General features: G+C 53.4%; 1 protein-coding gene across 1 annotated transcript in view; it reads left to right on the top strand.

Annotated features, from left to right (window-relative positions):
• Window positions 1-3,040, top strand: part of EPHB1 (EPH receptor B1) — an 86,096-nt gene extending 83,056 nt beyond the window's left edge. Inside the window, exon 17 of the mRNA XM_056358780.1 lies at window positions 2,661-3,040. The gene's annotated coding sequence lies outside the window, so the exon portion shown is untranslated. The remainder of the gene's footprint in view (window positions 1-2,660) is intronic.
• Window positions 3,041-17,163: the final 14,123 nt, after the last annotated feature.

Genomic DNA, 17,163 nt, shown 5'->3' on the forward strand with positions numbered 1-17,163 from the left:
ATTAGCACCAAGCGGGGCTGACGGTGGGAGGTGCAGACCATGCCAAGTGCTGTCTAAGGAGCAAGGTGAGCCTCGCGTCAGAAACGTGGGCTGGGGCCTTGCGGGGGCTTCATGGACAGGTGGCTGCCAAATGTGCCCACTTCAGTTTGTTTATTTTTCCCCACCACACTTTGGGTGAACTTCTTCCAGATTCCCCAGCCTAAATATTTGGGGGGGGGGGGGGGGAGGTCCACAGCCAGAGGCTGCTGGCAGTCGGGGGCTCAGCCTCCCGCCTTCAGGCTGGGGTTAGTGCCCAGGCAGCAGCGCTGTGTCCCGACCGTGGTGGTGCGTGGATGGGGACGGGGCCCTGGGAGACCCCTGCCCCGCTGTCCCAGGGGAGCGGTGGTGAGGGTGAGGTGTGACTCCCCTTTGCAGAAGGGCTGGGTGAGGGCAGCGGCTGGGCCATGCACGGGGAGGCCGTGCAGGAGCCTTTGGTGATACGGGGATGGCTTCGGGGCGCTCCCAGAGCTGGGGGCAGCTCTGCGCGTGCCTCCATCCCGTTCCCGCTCCCACCTGCTGCTCCCCTTTTCCACGGCAGCGCTCGGGAACGCAGCTGGGTTTGCAGTGCTATCCATCCTTTGATTGCTTCGGGTATTTGCGGTTCTGCCCAGGCTGCCCCATTCCCATGGGAGTGGAAGGGGAGAGCGCCCCAAGGCCAGCACGCTGCCTGCACCCCAACCACACCGTTTGCTCCCCTACGGCCGCGCTGGTGCTGATAACACCTTCCCTTATGGGATGCCTTCTCATCTCAGGAACGTGGCCTTTTTATTGCTGTTTGTGTGACACCAACACTTACAGGCTGAGATCAACGCCCTCCATGCCACGCTGCTTTGCAGGGGCTCCCATGCTGAAGCACGGGGAGGAGGGTGTGCAGTGTGGGGGGTGATTCGGTGGCTGCATACCTGGGGGATGCTGGACCGTGCTGCCCCCTCCCTGTCCTCCCCCAGCTGCTCGTGACCTGTCCCTCAGGTCCTTTGGAGTCGATCCTTTGGGATCGGCCCAAATCATCGGTAGCTGCTCCCAGATCATTTTTGCCAGGACGAAGGGGTGAGCTGCAGGCGCCGTGGCAGAGCTGCCCCACCAGCCGCCCTGCCAGGGAAGGCGCAGGCTCCCCAGGGCATTGCAAACCCCCAAACCCTTCCTGGCCCCGCTGCAGCCGGGCGGGTTGGGTGGCTGTGGCTGAATGAGCTGGGAAAGGCCACGGGGGAAGGCGGTGGCAGAGCCGGGAGCAGCGCCCGCGGCCGGAGCCATCGCTCGGCTTCAGCTTTAATGTGGCCAAACCTGCAGCTGATATAAATCACCGTCACCCCACCGACCTGGGTGCAACCACCTTGATTTACGCCGGTCCCCGAGGACCTGCCCGGCTCAGCAGCGTGTTCAGCGTCGTCTGCTGTGCCCTGCATCTGCTGCCTTTTGTAAAACATTATTGGAACTTCTGTTGTCGATTTTTTTTCCAGCCGTTTAGCTGTTCTGCTCCCATTAACATTAATGGGAGCTGTGAGACCCAGTCTCCAAGCGAGGCACTGAAAATGGACCCCAGTGCATAAGAAATGCACAGTGATATCTTTTCCCCCAGTTGAAGCTCTTTTTTCTTTTTTTTTTTTTTTTTTTTTGTTTTTAAGATAATCTCAATTTCTCTTATTCTTTCTCCCCTGCCCCTTTTTCTGCCAAACACTAAATTACTAAATAAAAGTTTCATTACTACCTGGGTTTGCTAAAAAAACTATTTTCATTCAGGAGAATGATGAATTTTAATAGGACTGAAATGTCAGACACAGCTGGAGTTGTTTTTTGAAAGCATTGGTGTATTTGGAGAGGCAGAGAGACGCCCAGCAATAATTAACACCAGTGAGCCCCAGTTATTGGTGGCCCAGCAAAGGGACACAGCGGTCAATTGCTTTGTTATTTAATGTGGCACCTTTATGTTTCCAAGGTGCAATTGTATATTAAAAGCATCTTTGCCTCTATGAAATGGCTAAATAATGGGATTTTGCTGCTGCGCGGCACTTCTTGGTTGCAGGGAGAGAAGGAGGCGCTCCTGGGGCTGCTCTTCTGGTTCGGAGAGCTTCTGGCTTCCCCCCCAGCAGCAGCGAAAAATGGCTATTTTTTTGTTTTACATTGGAAAAAGTGATTTCATGGTGCCTGGTAGTTTGCTTTCGCTTTAGACCGGGGGGATGCTCATATTGCAGGGTGGGGCATGGGGAACATCTTCACTGCTGGGGGACATGGTAACTCTCCCACCCCCAAAGTCAAGTCTCAGCCTCTGCTCTCTGAAGCATCTCGGCTTCACAAAGAAACACGTCTCTTCCATTCTTTTTTTTTTCCCCTGAGGAAAAATTGAGAGCTTTCAGTGAAATCATCACTTTTCTGACAGCATATTAATTAATCGCTGCTTTTTGTGGGTTGGTTTTTAGTTTTGGTTTGGGTTGGTTTTTTTTTAGAGAGGCTGTATCTGTCGTGAGAAGTCTTTGGGTTTCGCTGGGTGCAGAACTCACCGGCCGGGTTGTGGCAGGTCCCAGCTGCGAAGGAGCAGCCTGTGTTTTTGGGGAGGTGCACCATCTCCCGGCACAGGACGTGTTTATTCTCACCCGCTTTTTGTTTCCCTCCCTCTTGCCTTGCAGGGGCGTTGAGTCCAGCATTGCAGCCGGGCAGCAGCACCAGAGAGGGGATTGACACCGGTCCCCAGGGACCGCTCCCCCCACCTCCCTGCCACCATGAGATGATGCTGATCCGGGAGGTGTCCACAGTGCCCCGGCAGCCCTGTCCCCCCCGAGCCGCGGCGTGCCCTGGGCCAGCCAGCCGTACCCTGTCCTGTACATAACCAGTGAGATGTCTGTAAAAGATTTCAACCCTTGTAATTTTTTTTGCCCTCCTCCCCCCACCCCTCCCCAGCCTTCCACCAATTTGTTGATTGTGTTGAAATTGTCAGAGTTTGTAACAGTAACTTTCAGAGAATATTGTACTAAAGAGAAAATTGCACTCAATAAAAATGATGAAATAAGCCCGATCCCTCTCCTTCCTCTTCCCAGGGGTAGCCTTTCTGCTGCCGGTTTCTCTTCAGCTTGGAGCTGGGTGAATATTTGCCATGAATATTCATTTGGGGAACTGGCAGTGCTCCATCGCTCCTTGACTTACCTCGAATTTTGATGTCTATCAGATTTGGCTCTCTGGTTTGTAAATGAAGTGACTTTATTCTCGGCGATCCCTATCAGAGTTTGCTTGCTGCGGAAAGCCAGGAGAAGGAATTTTCTTGGCACGGGTTTTTCCGCGAAGTACGTTTCAAAGCCCTCATGTGCAATCGCTCAGAGAAGCCACACTGGAAGCACTGACTGGGATGAAAATGCCGTCTGCACTGGGGGAGCGTGGCGGCTCCTGGCTTCCCCTGTCTTGCTGGAGCCTGTCCGTTGAGAGGCCGTGCTCAGCTTGAACCTGGTTGCCTGAAGGATTACTGTAAATGATGGCATGACAATGGATTCTTCCTTTTGCATCAGCTACACTCGGGCATTTTATCCAGCGGGGACCCCACAGCCCATCCAGGTGATGCCACCTGAGGGCAGCTGACCCCGCTGGCGCTGGGTGACCCCAGGGAGCAGTGTCCGGCTGGCGGCGAGGGCTAAAACGGGAACGTTTTGTAAAGGGATAGGTCTAGAAATACGCAACGACCCCAGGTGTCTGGGGTTCAGAAAGCGGAGCTGCTGCTGAGAGGGCTTTGGAGATGGGGGTGCGGGCTTCCCATGGCCCGTGCTGTTGGGGTGATCTTACAGGGAGGGAGGCGGCCGCTGGTTCCACCGCAGCTGGGGCTGGCACGTCCCCCCGCGCCCTGCTGCCCTGTCATCTCAGATCAGCCGTATTGCTGATGCGGGGCTTTCTCACGCCTGCTGTCGGGAGGTCTCTGACTTCTTGCTGGTCTCCAGGGCCATTAATTGCTGGGGGGAGGGGGGTACTTTAGGGGGTTTTGAGCAAGTGAGTTCCACGTGCTCGCAGTGACGGCTCCAGGTCCCTGCAGGCAGGACTCTGCTGCCCTGGGCTCACACGCACAGTGAGCTTTGCCTCACGCTGTACGCAGGGGAAGAATGGCAACTCCAGAGTAACTGGGGTTTTGGATGTTTTGGGGAATTTTTATTTATTTTTTTTTTTCCAAGCCCATCTTGACAAATGAAACCAGAAGTGCCTCTGCCATAAAAATCCAGCCTCCTGGCAGGTCTTCGGACATGCAAGATGCAAACAGGCAGCGGCTGATGGAGGGCAGAGCTGAAATTGTTTGTGTGTATTAAGTTGAGTAGATACTTGATTTAATGGGCTACTGGTGTGCTTTAAATGAACATTCATGTTTCTTGACCCCCCTGGGATTTGGGGCGCAGGGAAGTGTATCCCTTAGACAGGTCGCCCCGAGGTTTTCCCCTTAAATAACCTAAAGACATTTACAGCCTGTGCTTAACATTCCCAAAGTAGCTTGCCTGGGAATAGCCTTTTAATAGGGTCTGGAGGAGCCCTGCTGACAGTTTGATGCTTTAATGGGCTCGGAAGGGCGGCAGCTGCGCGGGGTCGCTGCCGGAGCCCGGAGCCGCTCAGCAGAGCCCGGCTTGGGGCTGGTCCTGTGCTGGCCGGCAGCATCCTGGCCTGGGGCCGGCCAGATGGACCCTCACCTCCCTCGGACCGGTGCATACAGCTGCGGGCTCTGGCCCCTCTGTCCCTTTTCCCAGCCACCAGTTTCGCCTGCATCCCAGCTGGAATGAGATGTCTTTTACCCAGGCCCCACAGAGTCCAAAAAAACTTTCCCTGAGCTTTGAATATAGACACAGGCGGCTGTCACAGCCGAAGCAGAGACTAACTCTTAAAATGAAAAATCTTTCCTTCATGGCTCTCAGGTTTGAAAAATGGAAGCAGCATGTTGGCTCCAATTACTCTGCAGCAGCTCCCAGAAATTTCAATATACCTGATACTCTGACACACCAGCTTGATGCCAGCCTAACTCAATCACCGTCAGTAGAGTAACTCCTGATTTACACCACTGCAAGCAGAAAACTGAGCCGGGACTGCTCTCGACACGGGAGGCACGATGCTCCGTGGGGTGCAATGGGGAGGGCTGCCCCCAGCGGGGTTCAACTGGGGGGTCTGGTGGAAGACACTTGCTCTTACTCCATCGCTGAGGGGCAAGCTGCTCCCTGCAAACAAGGGAGAGCTCTGGGCTGAGGACAGCCCTGGCCAGGAAGGTATCGGCTGCGCAGAGACGTGACAGTGAAGGAGGGGGAGGTCTGAGGCACACAGGTTCCCAGTCCTCTCCCACCTCCCCTCCATCCTGCGCTTGGCAATGAAAGACAAATAAAAGACAAGCCCAAGAGGACTATAGGCTAAATTGTAATTGGAGCAATATGGTCCGATTATGAAGTTATGTGCCAACCCGTGTTAAATGACATCATCTGCTGGAATTACTGGAGATGCCACACGCCTGTTAAAAGTGCTGGGTTTTTCCTGGAGGATGGAGCCAGGAGGACTCGGATGGAGCAGGGCTGAGGCTGCTGCTGTGTTGAAATCTCCTCCAGACCCTGTGGGAGAGGTTTTCAGGGATGCTTTTGAGAAAGCCACCTCCTGTCGCCAGCCAAATTGCTTGTTTATCAGGTCACACCACATACACCTAAGTGACATGCACCGACGTGTGTGTGCGTGCACAGCCACACACATGCACAGCTCGCATCCTCCCTGTGCCCCAAGGTGCTCAGGACAGGGCAGGATTTACTCCATTTAATTGCTTTTAGCTGGTTTCCAGTTACCACCTTGATTAAAACTGCATGGCCACCCAAAAGCCAGTGCCAGCGCCAGGAATTGAAACCCCCAGCTCTGTTCCAGAGCTGGTTGGGCAACTCCTTGATGCGATTGTTTCTGCTCACGCGCTGGCATGAGGACATCTGCGCATCTCTGCGCAGGGATTGCCCGCAGCATCATCTATGTGGCACCCTTGGGCATGACGAGCAAGGAGATGAGCAAATCGATAGCAACAGCTTCGGCTTGCAACACCTCTCCTCCGCAGTGGATTTCTCTGGGCATTTTGCATGAAGCCCCCATTAACATGCTCTCACCAAGCTAACTGAGCAAAGGGGTCCACCTCCTGTGATTTGGGCAGGAGGGAAGGCAGCTTTGAGCTGCTCCTCTGCTGCGAGCTGGGCTCCTCTGCCCCCACCCTCAGCAAGGGAGAGGATGCAGGATGCTTCCCTGCAGGACCAGCCCTTTGGCAGCACCTCTCGCACCCGCCTGGCTCTGGAAGAGTGGGCAGTGCTTTCTGCTATGAGGTGCACCAGGGTGCTGGCGTTAACCTGAGTGGGAAATCATCTCTCTGCTGTCACCCCATCCTTGGGGACTGTCCCTGCAGACCTCCTGGGGATGCTGGTGCTGCCTTGCTAGCCCCCCTCCGCCCGGCCTGGCAGCAAAGCAGCAGTGCAGGTGGGGCTGGGGAAGGGGTTAGCCTCAGCCCAGCTGGCCTAGGAGCAGCACGGGCAGCCCTTATTTCTGGTTACCACAGGCAGGCGGGCTAAAGGCAGGGGCCCAGCGGCTCAGCGAGGAGCCTGTCGTGCTGCTGCACCCTGCGTGGCACAGGCTGCTGCCCACTCCCCAGCCAGCCGGCGCTGAAGGAACGTGGAAAGCGCAAAGCTGGGCTCCCCAGAACCCCAAAGTACTGGTGCTGCCTGGCTTGAGACCCCTCCCATCCAGGCGTGACGAGGTGGTCATCCATTTCCCCAGCTGAGAGGATGTTTTGCCCTCCCTGGACCTCTGCCGCACTCGGCACACGGCGCTGGAGCTGCTCCCAAGCCTTTTATCTCCCGGCGCCACGCGCAGCCCATGCATTATTTACCGCGCGCCTTCCCAGCACAGTGCTGTACACCGAATTATTCATTTCCCTTGTGGGCTTTTTCCATGGCTCTCTAATCAGAGTTTCTTAGTTCTTTATAAACACTAATGAATTTATTTCCCGATGCCCTTATGAGGGAGATGGGGTATTATATCTTCGTTATGCACAGTGAGTTTGAGCGCAGATCTGGGAACTTCAAAGCCAAGTAAGCACCCTGGGAGGCCAGGAGCGCCACTGTGCCGTGGGCTGGTGGTGTTTGGCACCAGGCGTGTTCAGGGCACCCTGCCTGCAGCGGCTGTGGGCACTCAGCCGGTGCCGGGTGTCCCAGCAGGAGGGTGGATGATGCTCACCCAAGAGCTGGCCCCCGTCCTGGTGGTCCCCACTCAGCCTTCATCCCAGCGGAACCTTCCTCCCGGCAGACCCACCTTCCCTCCTGTATTTAGCATTTATTTGACTGCTTGGCTCTGCAAATGTACAGGTGCAATATCATGTGTGGTGACTCCACCACGGGACTGCTGCCCGTGCACTCGCGGAAGCCCATCTGCCTTAAAGCTGCAGAAGAGGGTGCACGTGGCACGCCGACCAGGTCTGCAATGGCTCCCCAGCTTCGTGTCCAACGGGGGCTTCTGCTGGGAGGTGGCCGAGCCTGTTCTTAACGCAGCTCCTGTGTTGATGGGTGAGGGTCACCGGGCAGCGCATGGACGCAAGTTCTTATCCCAAGTGTAACCAGGTGAAGCATAAAACCACTTCAGTAGCTTCATCCACCACTGTGGGAGTTTTTTGTTTCCCCAGGACAAGTCAGGGAGAAACCCAAAAGGTTGTTTGTCTCGGACCTGCTGTGCCCAGCACAGGCACGAAGCTCAGGTTTGTCTGTAGCTGTAACCACAGCCCAGGGCTCGCCTGGGGTGCACCGGGAGCTGCCTGGAGTGCAGCAGCATCCCGTCCTAGCCTGCTCCCTGTTCTTCTCTGCTTTCTGAATTGCATCAGGGGCCACAAGCCTTATCTGTTGCTCTGTGGGACCTCTTTCCCGGGCGCTGTGCCCTTCAGTGCTCCTGCTGCCCTTGGGCTCCTTGCCTTCCCCAGCTATCCATGTTCCCTTGCTCTTCAGGTGGCCTCACACTGTGCTGAGTCAGCATCTTTCTGCTGTGCTCAGCTCTTGTTTCCTTGTGCAAGGGCTGCCTGCTGGGCCCTTTTCTTTTAGATTTTCCCCCCTGGTAAGCCCCAACTGACTTGACCAGGGATGTGGAGAGAAGCAGTGCGTACCAGGGCAGGAGATGTCAGGTCAGCACTGTTTTTTAGCTTGGGGAGGATTTATTAACCGAGGTGCGATGCATGCGATAGCCAGGATCCAGCTCGGGGCTGGGAGCGCTGAAGCTGCTCACGCAGCCCTGGGCTGTGCTAATCAGCCCAAGTGACAGCAAGGTCGCCTCCGAGCCCAAGCTAATGAGCCCAGGCACGCTGTGCTGCGGGGGTGTCAGCCTGCAGGGTGCCGGCAGGGAGCTGCTGGCCTCCACAGGGTCACCACAGGCCGAGTTGTCAGCAACTGAGACCCTTCTTTGCTGGAAGAGGTGGCTGCATCCCCCAAACCCAAGGAAGCCTCTCAAGGAGCAGCAAACACCCATCTCCAGCCTGTTCTCGCCAGCAGTGTGAGCGCAGCTCTGCTGCTGCATGCACGGTGGGTGCTGCCAGCCCGCACAGGGGCAGATTCGGCTCCTCTGCAGGAGCCTCCTGCATGTGGTGGGTGACTTGCCCCTCGTCCCCATGTGCCTGGGGTACGAGCCTGCCCAGGGAGGTGGCAGCTGGGTCCCACACTGGTATTACTGAGCCTTTTAGCAGGGCTTGTAGCAATAGGACAAGGGATAACGGTTTGAAACTAAAAGAAGGAAGATTCAGACTACATAGAAGGAAGAAAATTTTCACTGAGGGTGGTAAAACACTGGAAGAGGTTGCCCAGAGGGGTGGTAGATGCTTCATCCCCAGAAACATTCAAGGCCAGGTTGGATGGGGCTCTGAGCAACCTGGTCCAGTTGAAGATGTCCCTGCTCATTGCAGGGGGGATGGACTAGATGACCTTTAAAGGTCCCTTCCAACTCAAACCAGTCTGTGGTTCTGTACTGAGCCTCCAGTGTGCCAAACAAAACCAGATGCATCCAGCAGTGTGTGGAGGAGATCCAGCCCCGTGTGTGCCCACTAACATGATGAATGGGGAGCAAACCTTGTACTGTTCAGGGGAAGAGTCTGAGCATCCTCCCCACTCCAGCCTCCTGTCTCCCCATAAAATGCAAACAAATATCCTTCTCCTTTCTGAAGCTGGACCCGGCGGAGCCTTGGCTCCGGGTGAGCTCCGGGCCAGCCCGCGGCTGTGCTGTCTTGGTGTCACACCGTGCGCAGCTGTTCCGCCAGCAGCGCACCCGTGATGCTTCATAGCTCCAGCACCCGCCCTCCCTCTTTCAGCAAAGCTGCCTGCGAGACGCTGCTCTCATTAGAGCAGAGACACCCATACGATAGCCATGACAAGCAGCAATTATTGCACTGACAAAATAAAAGTTTTGAGTTGTTTTGCAAATATTTTTGAAGCCCCGATACAGCAGCAGAAGTAGGCGTAATTACACATAAAAATGTATCTCCTTTATAGTCTCTTAATTATCTACTCAGGTGAACCATAATTTGAGGGGAAAAGCTTTAAATCTGTTCATTTCTAATAATAAAAAATGAGGTGGGAGAGTGTTATTTTAATGTAATTAAGAGAAGATACGGCTGGATGGATGGGCTAGACAGCAAGGTTCTGCTGTGTGCTCCAGAGCCCTTGGGCTCTGCTGCCTTCCCCATCACCGCCTTTCTCCCCATCGCATCCTTTCTCCTCGCTGGGCAGTACATTACACCGTGGCACCAGTAAGTTCCTATCCACGTGTGGTGCTGATACTGTTATGTGCCAGTACGAACTCTTGTGACCCCAGCTTTGCCAGGACCTGCCCTGTGAAGCCTGGGACCACCCTGGGGGCTTGTCTGCTCACCAGCCACATCTCAGCAGAGCCCCTGGAGGCACAGAGAGCTGTACTGGGGGAAGGGGATGGGGAAGGATGAGCCAGCTCGCAGGGCAGTGTCTGTCCAGGGTGAAAACCCTGCAGGAACACTTGGGATCAGATGGGTTGGGAAGCTGAGAGTTAGCACTAGTGATACTAAACCTAACAGATGGTCTGTGCTATTACTCCATCTTCTTTCTTCCCACTGTGAGTATTTTGCTCGCTGGGTTCATCTTGTCTTTCAAACAGAGATCCCCCTGGGGACCAGACAGGCTGCCAGGACTTTGGGATTCCTTGCTAGGGACCAAGGTGCCCACACCAGTGGTGGCAGCGACATTGCTCCAAGCCGAGTCCTGCACTGAATCTGGTTCCAGGGATGTAACTTCTGCCGAGCATAGGCTTGATGGCAACGCTAACTGCTAATTGCTTCCTTCCCCCTCTGCCACTTCAATTTCTGAACTGCTGTCAGGTAAGGCACCTTTTAAAATAAGTTATTTCCATCCAGTCTGCTGTAATGCACAGCTTTCCAAGAGAGAAACGAGTGTTGAACTTTATTTTTCATATAATGGCTCCTCAGGGCCCCAGATAAGATCAAAACCTGCCTCTTTTGGGCTGTGGGCTCCACAAGCGTGGTATGTGTCCTGCAGAGCCTGCAAGCAGAATAGACAATCCATCTTCTGGGCAGGAAAGCCAAGGCACCAGGGGATAAGGTGACTTTTCCTGGAGTCTGAAGGCACTCCGGCCCCGGGAGGCCACAGCTGCTCGTGTAAGACACACAGCTCCTGGCGCTCGTATCTCCCGGGGACCCAGCTAGCAAACGGGGAAAGCCAGGTTGTTTTAGCAACGCGTGTGCTTTCCCAGGAAGGCAGAAGTCCTTGCTGCCTATCTGTGCCACTCCTGTTATCGTGAATGTCAAGCACTTTACAAACAGAGGTATTAAATGTCAGATCCTGTTCCTTACAAGCTCTGCTTGTAATTTGAATGCTCAGACATGCTCGGTGGTCAGCTCGTTCCCGCTTCCTTCCTCTGGTAAGTGGTGTCCCTTGTACCACCGTGCTTTGAGGCGAGGCCATGAAGCCGTGCTCTTTACACTGCTCTGGACCTTCACCCCAATGTCTTCATCCGCCCTCCCCAATATCTGAAAATACTTAGGACCACATCTCCTCCTGGTCCTCTGCTTTAGGAATGGTAACCTGCATTTTGGGTGAGGTGTTCAGATCCCAGTGACTCCAGTATCCCTCTGCACTGGTCCCTTTAATCATCAGCCCCAAGCCTTCCTTGCAGCTGTGTCCAGGTGAGAGCTCCTCTCCTCAAAAGGCTCCAGCCTAAGCACAGTGGCTCCAGGATTTCTCGCATGGTTTTGCCCTCATTTTTCTCTTGGGTAAGTGAGATGAGGCATGCTGCAAACTCTCTTGTGGTTTCTTTCCCTTCCTGGTTTTCTAGCAGTTCTCTGTATTTGCTGTCATCTGGAATAACACCGCTGCTCAGGGTGGCCCCGCAGTGGTCTGGTTTGTGCCCTTAGGGAGGTAACAGGGCTTCCCTGTTCCTATATTACCACTTTCCCCCTTGGTGTACGTCCAGGCACTGTGTTAGTCCCTTCCCCACGCCTGGCAGTGAGAATGGCCACCATGGCTGCCAGCTTTCTGGTTGCTTGTCCTTGATGTAAAATCTTTCCCCTACGAACAAAGAATGTGCCAACTCCAAGTACACGGGTAACATAAAATGCTAAGCTATATTCCATTTGGTGCGTTTGAGATGAGGGTTTTAATTTGCACTGTGGCACTGACACAGTAAAATAATACATAAAACACACATAATAAACTAAAGCAAATACTGCATGCTGGTGCCCAGACATTTGGAACTTGCTGCATGCTCAGTGCAGGCTAACAAGATGCATTTTAATAATTACAAATGAACCTGTGGCCAAAAGAGCCTTTACTGAGCACACCTGTAATGAATGCTGATGCTGCCGTTCCCCACAGAATGCTGATAATCGCATTTGCTAGTGCATTAGAGCTGATTTAGGGGTAAACAATAGCTTCCCTCTGAATTTGTTTTACAACCTATTGACTGTAGCAGGTAGCTTTTTCTATTATTGAAATATTTGTAAATATTTTACCAGTCCTTCACACTGCAGTTGTTTGGTTTTTTTGTTGGGTGGATTATTATTTTTTTTTTGTTTGGTTTTGTTTTTTAAATTTTATTATTTATTTATTGTGAATTGACAGCGTTTGTGTTCACCCTCCCTATAACCCAAGGAGCTCATGGTTATTTCCCCCGTCTCCATCCTTTGTTAGAATAATTGTTCTTCCCACAGTGACTGCCGCGTGGTTTGTAAGCTTATTTCAGGCTCAACTATGGGGATTAGTGATAACACTGCCTATTGTACAAAGGTTCATATTATTTAAAATTGGAACTAGAACAAAGGCAATTCAATTCCAGTTCCTTGCTGTATGGGTAAAATAGCATTTACTGACACTGTCCAGGAAATGCAAGGTATGAGCTGAGTTTCTGCCTGTCTTGGGGCCAGTGAAGGGAGATAACGTGGCTGGGCAGCCTCTGTCCAGCACCAGAGCTTGGGCAGGAGGGGGGAACGGCTTCTCCTTGGGTTGCCCCATCCCTGATGGTGGTTATTAATGCCTCGTTGAGCACGGCCCTTGACCTATAGATCCCCGCGTAGCTGGTGCAGCAGGAAGGGGACAGAGCGTTGCAGTGGAAATGCTCAGGTTTTGATTTCTCTTCCCAGCTTGCTGGAAACTTGCAGTACTGTAGGGTCGTGGGGCACTTCAGTAGGTCCATGCCGCTGACTAAGAGTGGGGCTGGGGCTGCTCCCAGCTCCGGTGGTCGCAGATGGCTTCAGGCACACCACCCCACTGTCGCTGGGCTTCTGCCAAGCTGATGGCAGGGAGCCTGAGCTGGCAGCCCCTTCCCCTTTCCGCACGGCCAGTGACGCGAGCCCAGGTCTCCAGCAGACAGCCCGTAACGTTTATATGTGCTTTAAGCATATATGGGCTGATGCCAGGAATTCTTGCAAGAATGTCTTAGGTGGAGTTTGTGTCCTCTTGGTGCCTTGCAGAGCTGGTGTCCTTGGGCATCAAGTGCCTCTCGGGAGGCTTCTCCTGGCCTGGGTAGAGCAGAGGAGCTCGTGGCAGGGCTGCATGGTCGTCCTGTCCCTCGTGGTGGGGAAGGCCGACAGCACAAGGAGGCCAGATTGCAGGCTGGCCTGGCAGCAGCGCCCGCCTCTCTTGGACCTCTCCCTCGGGATTATGCAACCCTCTGCCCCTGGCAATTCAAATCTTCACTCTTTAGATTTCATTTTGACTTGGGATTCAAGGGATGAAGGAAAGACATTGCTGTCTCTCCATCCATGGAGCTCCTACAGCCACTGAGGTTCTTACTACCATATTTTTGTAAGTAACGTTCAGCTCTGTGCTCAGCTCTCCCTCCACGCCGAACCCCCCAGGGCAGCATCAAAATCCTGCACTCCATCCGCCCCGCGTGGTGATGCTGACTTCTCCTTCAGGCTGGGAGATGCTCAGTGTGACTTGCCCCGGCCAATGCTGCTCTGTCACCTGCCCATCATCCTCTCCTACCTCAGCAGAAAAAGGAGCAGAGAGCGTGGGGTGTGCGTGTGTGCACAGGGGGCGGTGAGAAACCCCAGATACACAAAAGCTGGAGGAACCACCAGCAGCTGTAACCCTGGCAACTGTGTCTCAGGATTTGAATGTAATTATACCTCAAACGTGATAAACACTTCGAAGGACTCCTTATGTGGAGATCATACTAAACAAGTCTTTGAAATTACCCTCATCGAATATTGATAGAGGGAGAGTTTGTGGGTTTTTTTTTGTTGTTTTGTTTTGTTGTTTTTTTAAAAAAAAAGAAAGAAGGAAAAGAAAACAGGAAAAAGAGAGAGAGAGAAGGTGAATTCTTGTTGTTGGCCATGGACTGTGGGTTGAGGAGGATCTGTTGGTTTATCACCACAGTGCAAGCCCCACCAAAAGCTCCAGTGCACAGCAAAACTAAAAGCAGGAGTGGGGGAATAAGAGAAATAAAACCATCGGGTGAGGCAGCTGTATCGATTGGCATTTTGTTTTATGTTTGGCATCCAGGAAAGTGATCCCAATAAACACCATTTATCATGCCCGGCCAAGGCAGTGAAGGTTTAATTGCTGCAGGGGGGAGAGCGGGTGGCAGAGAAGGGGCGTTCCTGAGGGTCCGTCAGGATGGAGAGTTGTGCTGGTCAGCAGAGCACTGAAGACAAGGGTCTCCTCCCACCTGTGGGCTTGGAGATGGCAGGCAGAGCGTTTTCCATAGGGAGAGCAGGTTGCAGTCCCAGGTTGTTTTTGGCACCTGTGGAGCAGGAGGCATCCCTGGGAGCGGTGGCACTGGCTCCATGCCGCAGCCGTGCCACCATGCTCCGGCACTCATTTCTTCTTGCTGATGCTCATCTCCTGCCAGCATCCTCTGTCCTTGGAAGAAGTTCTCCTGGGACCTTCCCTGGCTCTGGTAGTATGCAAAGGGAGGGAGCTGGGCTGCACTGCTCCATTTTCACCCTCTCCTTAAGCCTGGTAGGTGTGAGAGGTGTACTTCTTGGAAACGATAGCATGAGTTGTGTTGGGACTGGCTGTTGTGCTCAGCAGATGCCCCGTCAAATGCTTAGAGGATGTTTGGTGAGCAGAGCAGCTTCTTGTCTCTTGAATGGTCTCCCAACAACACGTGGGACCGGGAACAAAATGGGCAAAGAATCACTCCGCACGGAAAAAGGGAGCAGCAAAACTTCATCGGAACAGAGGCTATGGAGATGTGGAGGAGGACAAGAGAAGAGGTAAACAGCTCTTCACTCCGGCTCTGCAGGCAATGAGTGTCAGGAGAAAAAAGGCTGGAGAGAACTAACTTTGTTGAATTGCTAGTTGTGAGGTACTTACTGCTTTTGTGAGTTTACGTTTGAAGCAGAAAAAAAGCAAACAGCTGAGCACGTGGGTGCCCTTGCTGCAGTTTTGGTTGTTGTGAGTGTTGGTTGCTTGACTGTAGCTAACTGCCACCGGGACTGACAGAGACCTGGGAGGTAACGGTGTGTTTACCCTGGGTGCTGGGGTGGTATGGCGCTGGTGCCGATGCCCTGTATTGCTTTCATGTGACTGTAGGTTTTATCCCTCAGTAAATGTTTGCAGAGCAAACCTGAGCAATAGAAAAAGAGGCAGCAGCTGACGTCTTGATGGGATCCATCAGCAGAGCAGTGGCCAGCGCTGCGGGCAGGGGTGACTGAGAGCAAATGGGATGCTTCAGCGTTGTAGTGTGCATGATGGGGCTACCAGCCTGGAGGAGAGCTGTATGTCCTTGGTGGCAACCTCCCCCCTGCCACACACCCCCTAGAGCATCATTGTTTCTGGCAGGCCTGGCTGAACCTGCACTTAAAACTGCCTCTTAGCACTCTCAGAAGGGACCTGGCAAACACCTCCCGAGCAAGAAGAAAACTGCTTTTCAGCTCCAGCCACCCAGATCTGCAAAGTCAATCTGACGCCAAGAGGCGTGCCAGGATAGAATCTCCTACAATCGTTTAGGAGATTGAGTCCAACCGTTAACCCAGGACTTCCAAGTCCACCACTAACCATGTCGCTAGATGAAGGTTTTACAGCCTGTCACCAAACAGGAGTGGCATGCAGCTGAGACTATACAACATGCCATTGGTGCGGTGTCCCCAGCTCTGTGCCAGGGCAAACATGCAGCCAGTTCTGTTTGCTGGGAACAGCGGGCAGAGCTGTGGTGCTCACACTAGAGCCTTCTCAAGCACTGCTGGCCCGTTAATGGGCTGCTTGTGAACAGCTGGAAACCCCTGTAACACCAGTGCTGAGCATTAGTTACTGCTGGTGTAGCTGGGAGAGGGAATCAGAGGGAACCGCATCTGCAGGATTTTGCCCAGGTCCTTGGCAGACTGTGGAGGGTGGCTCTGTGCAGCACATCAGCTGTGACGCGGGCTCGGAAAGCGGCAGGTCTGTGGGACTCGGTGGCGCTGGGCGATGGTTGCTGGACACCATGTGGTGTGGCCAGGGAACGAGCCGCAGGCTGTCTTCTGAAAAGTATTTTACAAGCGCTTTAAAGGAAACTGCGTTAGACCGATGGCTGCGCTGCCTCCTGCACAGCTGCTGTCTGAAGCAGCTTCCCAGCCGAGAACAGGCTGGGGTGGACCCTTGTAGCGTGTGGTGGTGACCACCTGCTCTTAGCTGGATCACTGGAGAAGGGTCTGGACAGCATTTTGTATTTGAAGTCTTTGAGGAGGGATCCAGATGGTGTCTGCATCTCCTGTCTATCGGGGTAAAAGTAAACAAATAAATAAATAAATAAATACATCAGTCATCCCTCCCCACTAAAATTATCATAAATTCCCCTTTCTGGAGCCTTTGGAAGGGATGAGGGAAGTGGGGATCCTATGCAGCACCCCTGGAAAATGCTCCTGCCATTGGCAGAAGGCGTCAAGGGCTGTGCAGATCCTTTTGAAGGGAGAGTTGCTGCCTCGTGGAGCGGTGAGAGGTACGAGCAGGAGGGCAGATGCGGATGAACATCACCCAGGGTGTGTCCAAGGAGGAAGAATCAGCTGAGGTTAAAAACGATGCTTTGACCTTTTGGAAATGCTGTCTGTGTGAGGAGGCTGGGGTGTGGTGCATCATTTAACAGAGCAGCCGAATTCTTGGGCTGAGCCCAGCAGAGTATCCCAGCAGAGGAGCTGCTGCTTCTAAGAAGGCTCCCAGATTTCATGCTTAGATGGTTCCTTTAAAGGTTAATTCTCACTGGCAGCATCTGGAAGGAAACCTGGAGTGCTCAGGGGGAATTCGACCTACTACAAAGGGACTTCATGTCTGTGGGTTTTTTTGGTCTTTGTTTTTTAAATGTTAAAATTTGCTCTCATTCATTTCTTAAGGGAGGGAAAAAAAAATACCCAACCAAACCCCTCCAAGCTTGCCTCCAAGTGCTGGGGCACAAAGAGACAGCCATTCCGGAGTCGGTAGCAGGGTAGACTGCGCTTCCTCCTGCTCCAAGGTGGCAGAATAAAGAGCTCCTGCAGTCATCTTTTTTCTAAGAGTTGCATTGTTAAAACCTTCCTTAGGGAAATCCAGGGAGCGTAATTGCTCTGGTCTGACTCTGCCCGCTGAGCTGCTTGAATTAAGTGGGTGTTTTGGCATCCTGAGCAGAGCCTTGTGGGAAGTGACCTTCGCCTTCCGCTGCTGCACTCTGCAACCTGCCGCTAATTAGGATGGA

This window comes from Falco biarmicus, chromosome 13 (assembly GCF_023638135.1).
Source record: "Falco biarmicus isolate bFalBia1 chromosome 13, bFalBia1.pri, whole genome shotgun sequence".
Lineage (NCBI taxonomy): Eukaryota > Metazoa > Chordata > Aves > Falconiformes > Falconidae > Falco > Falco biarmicus.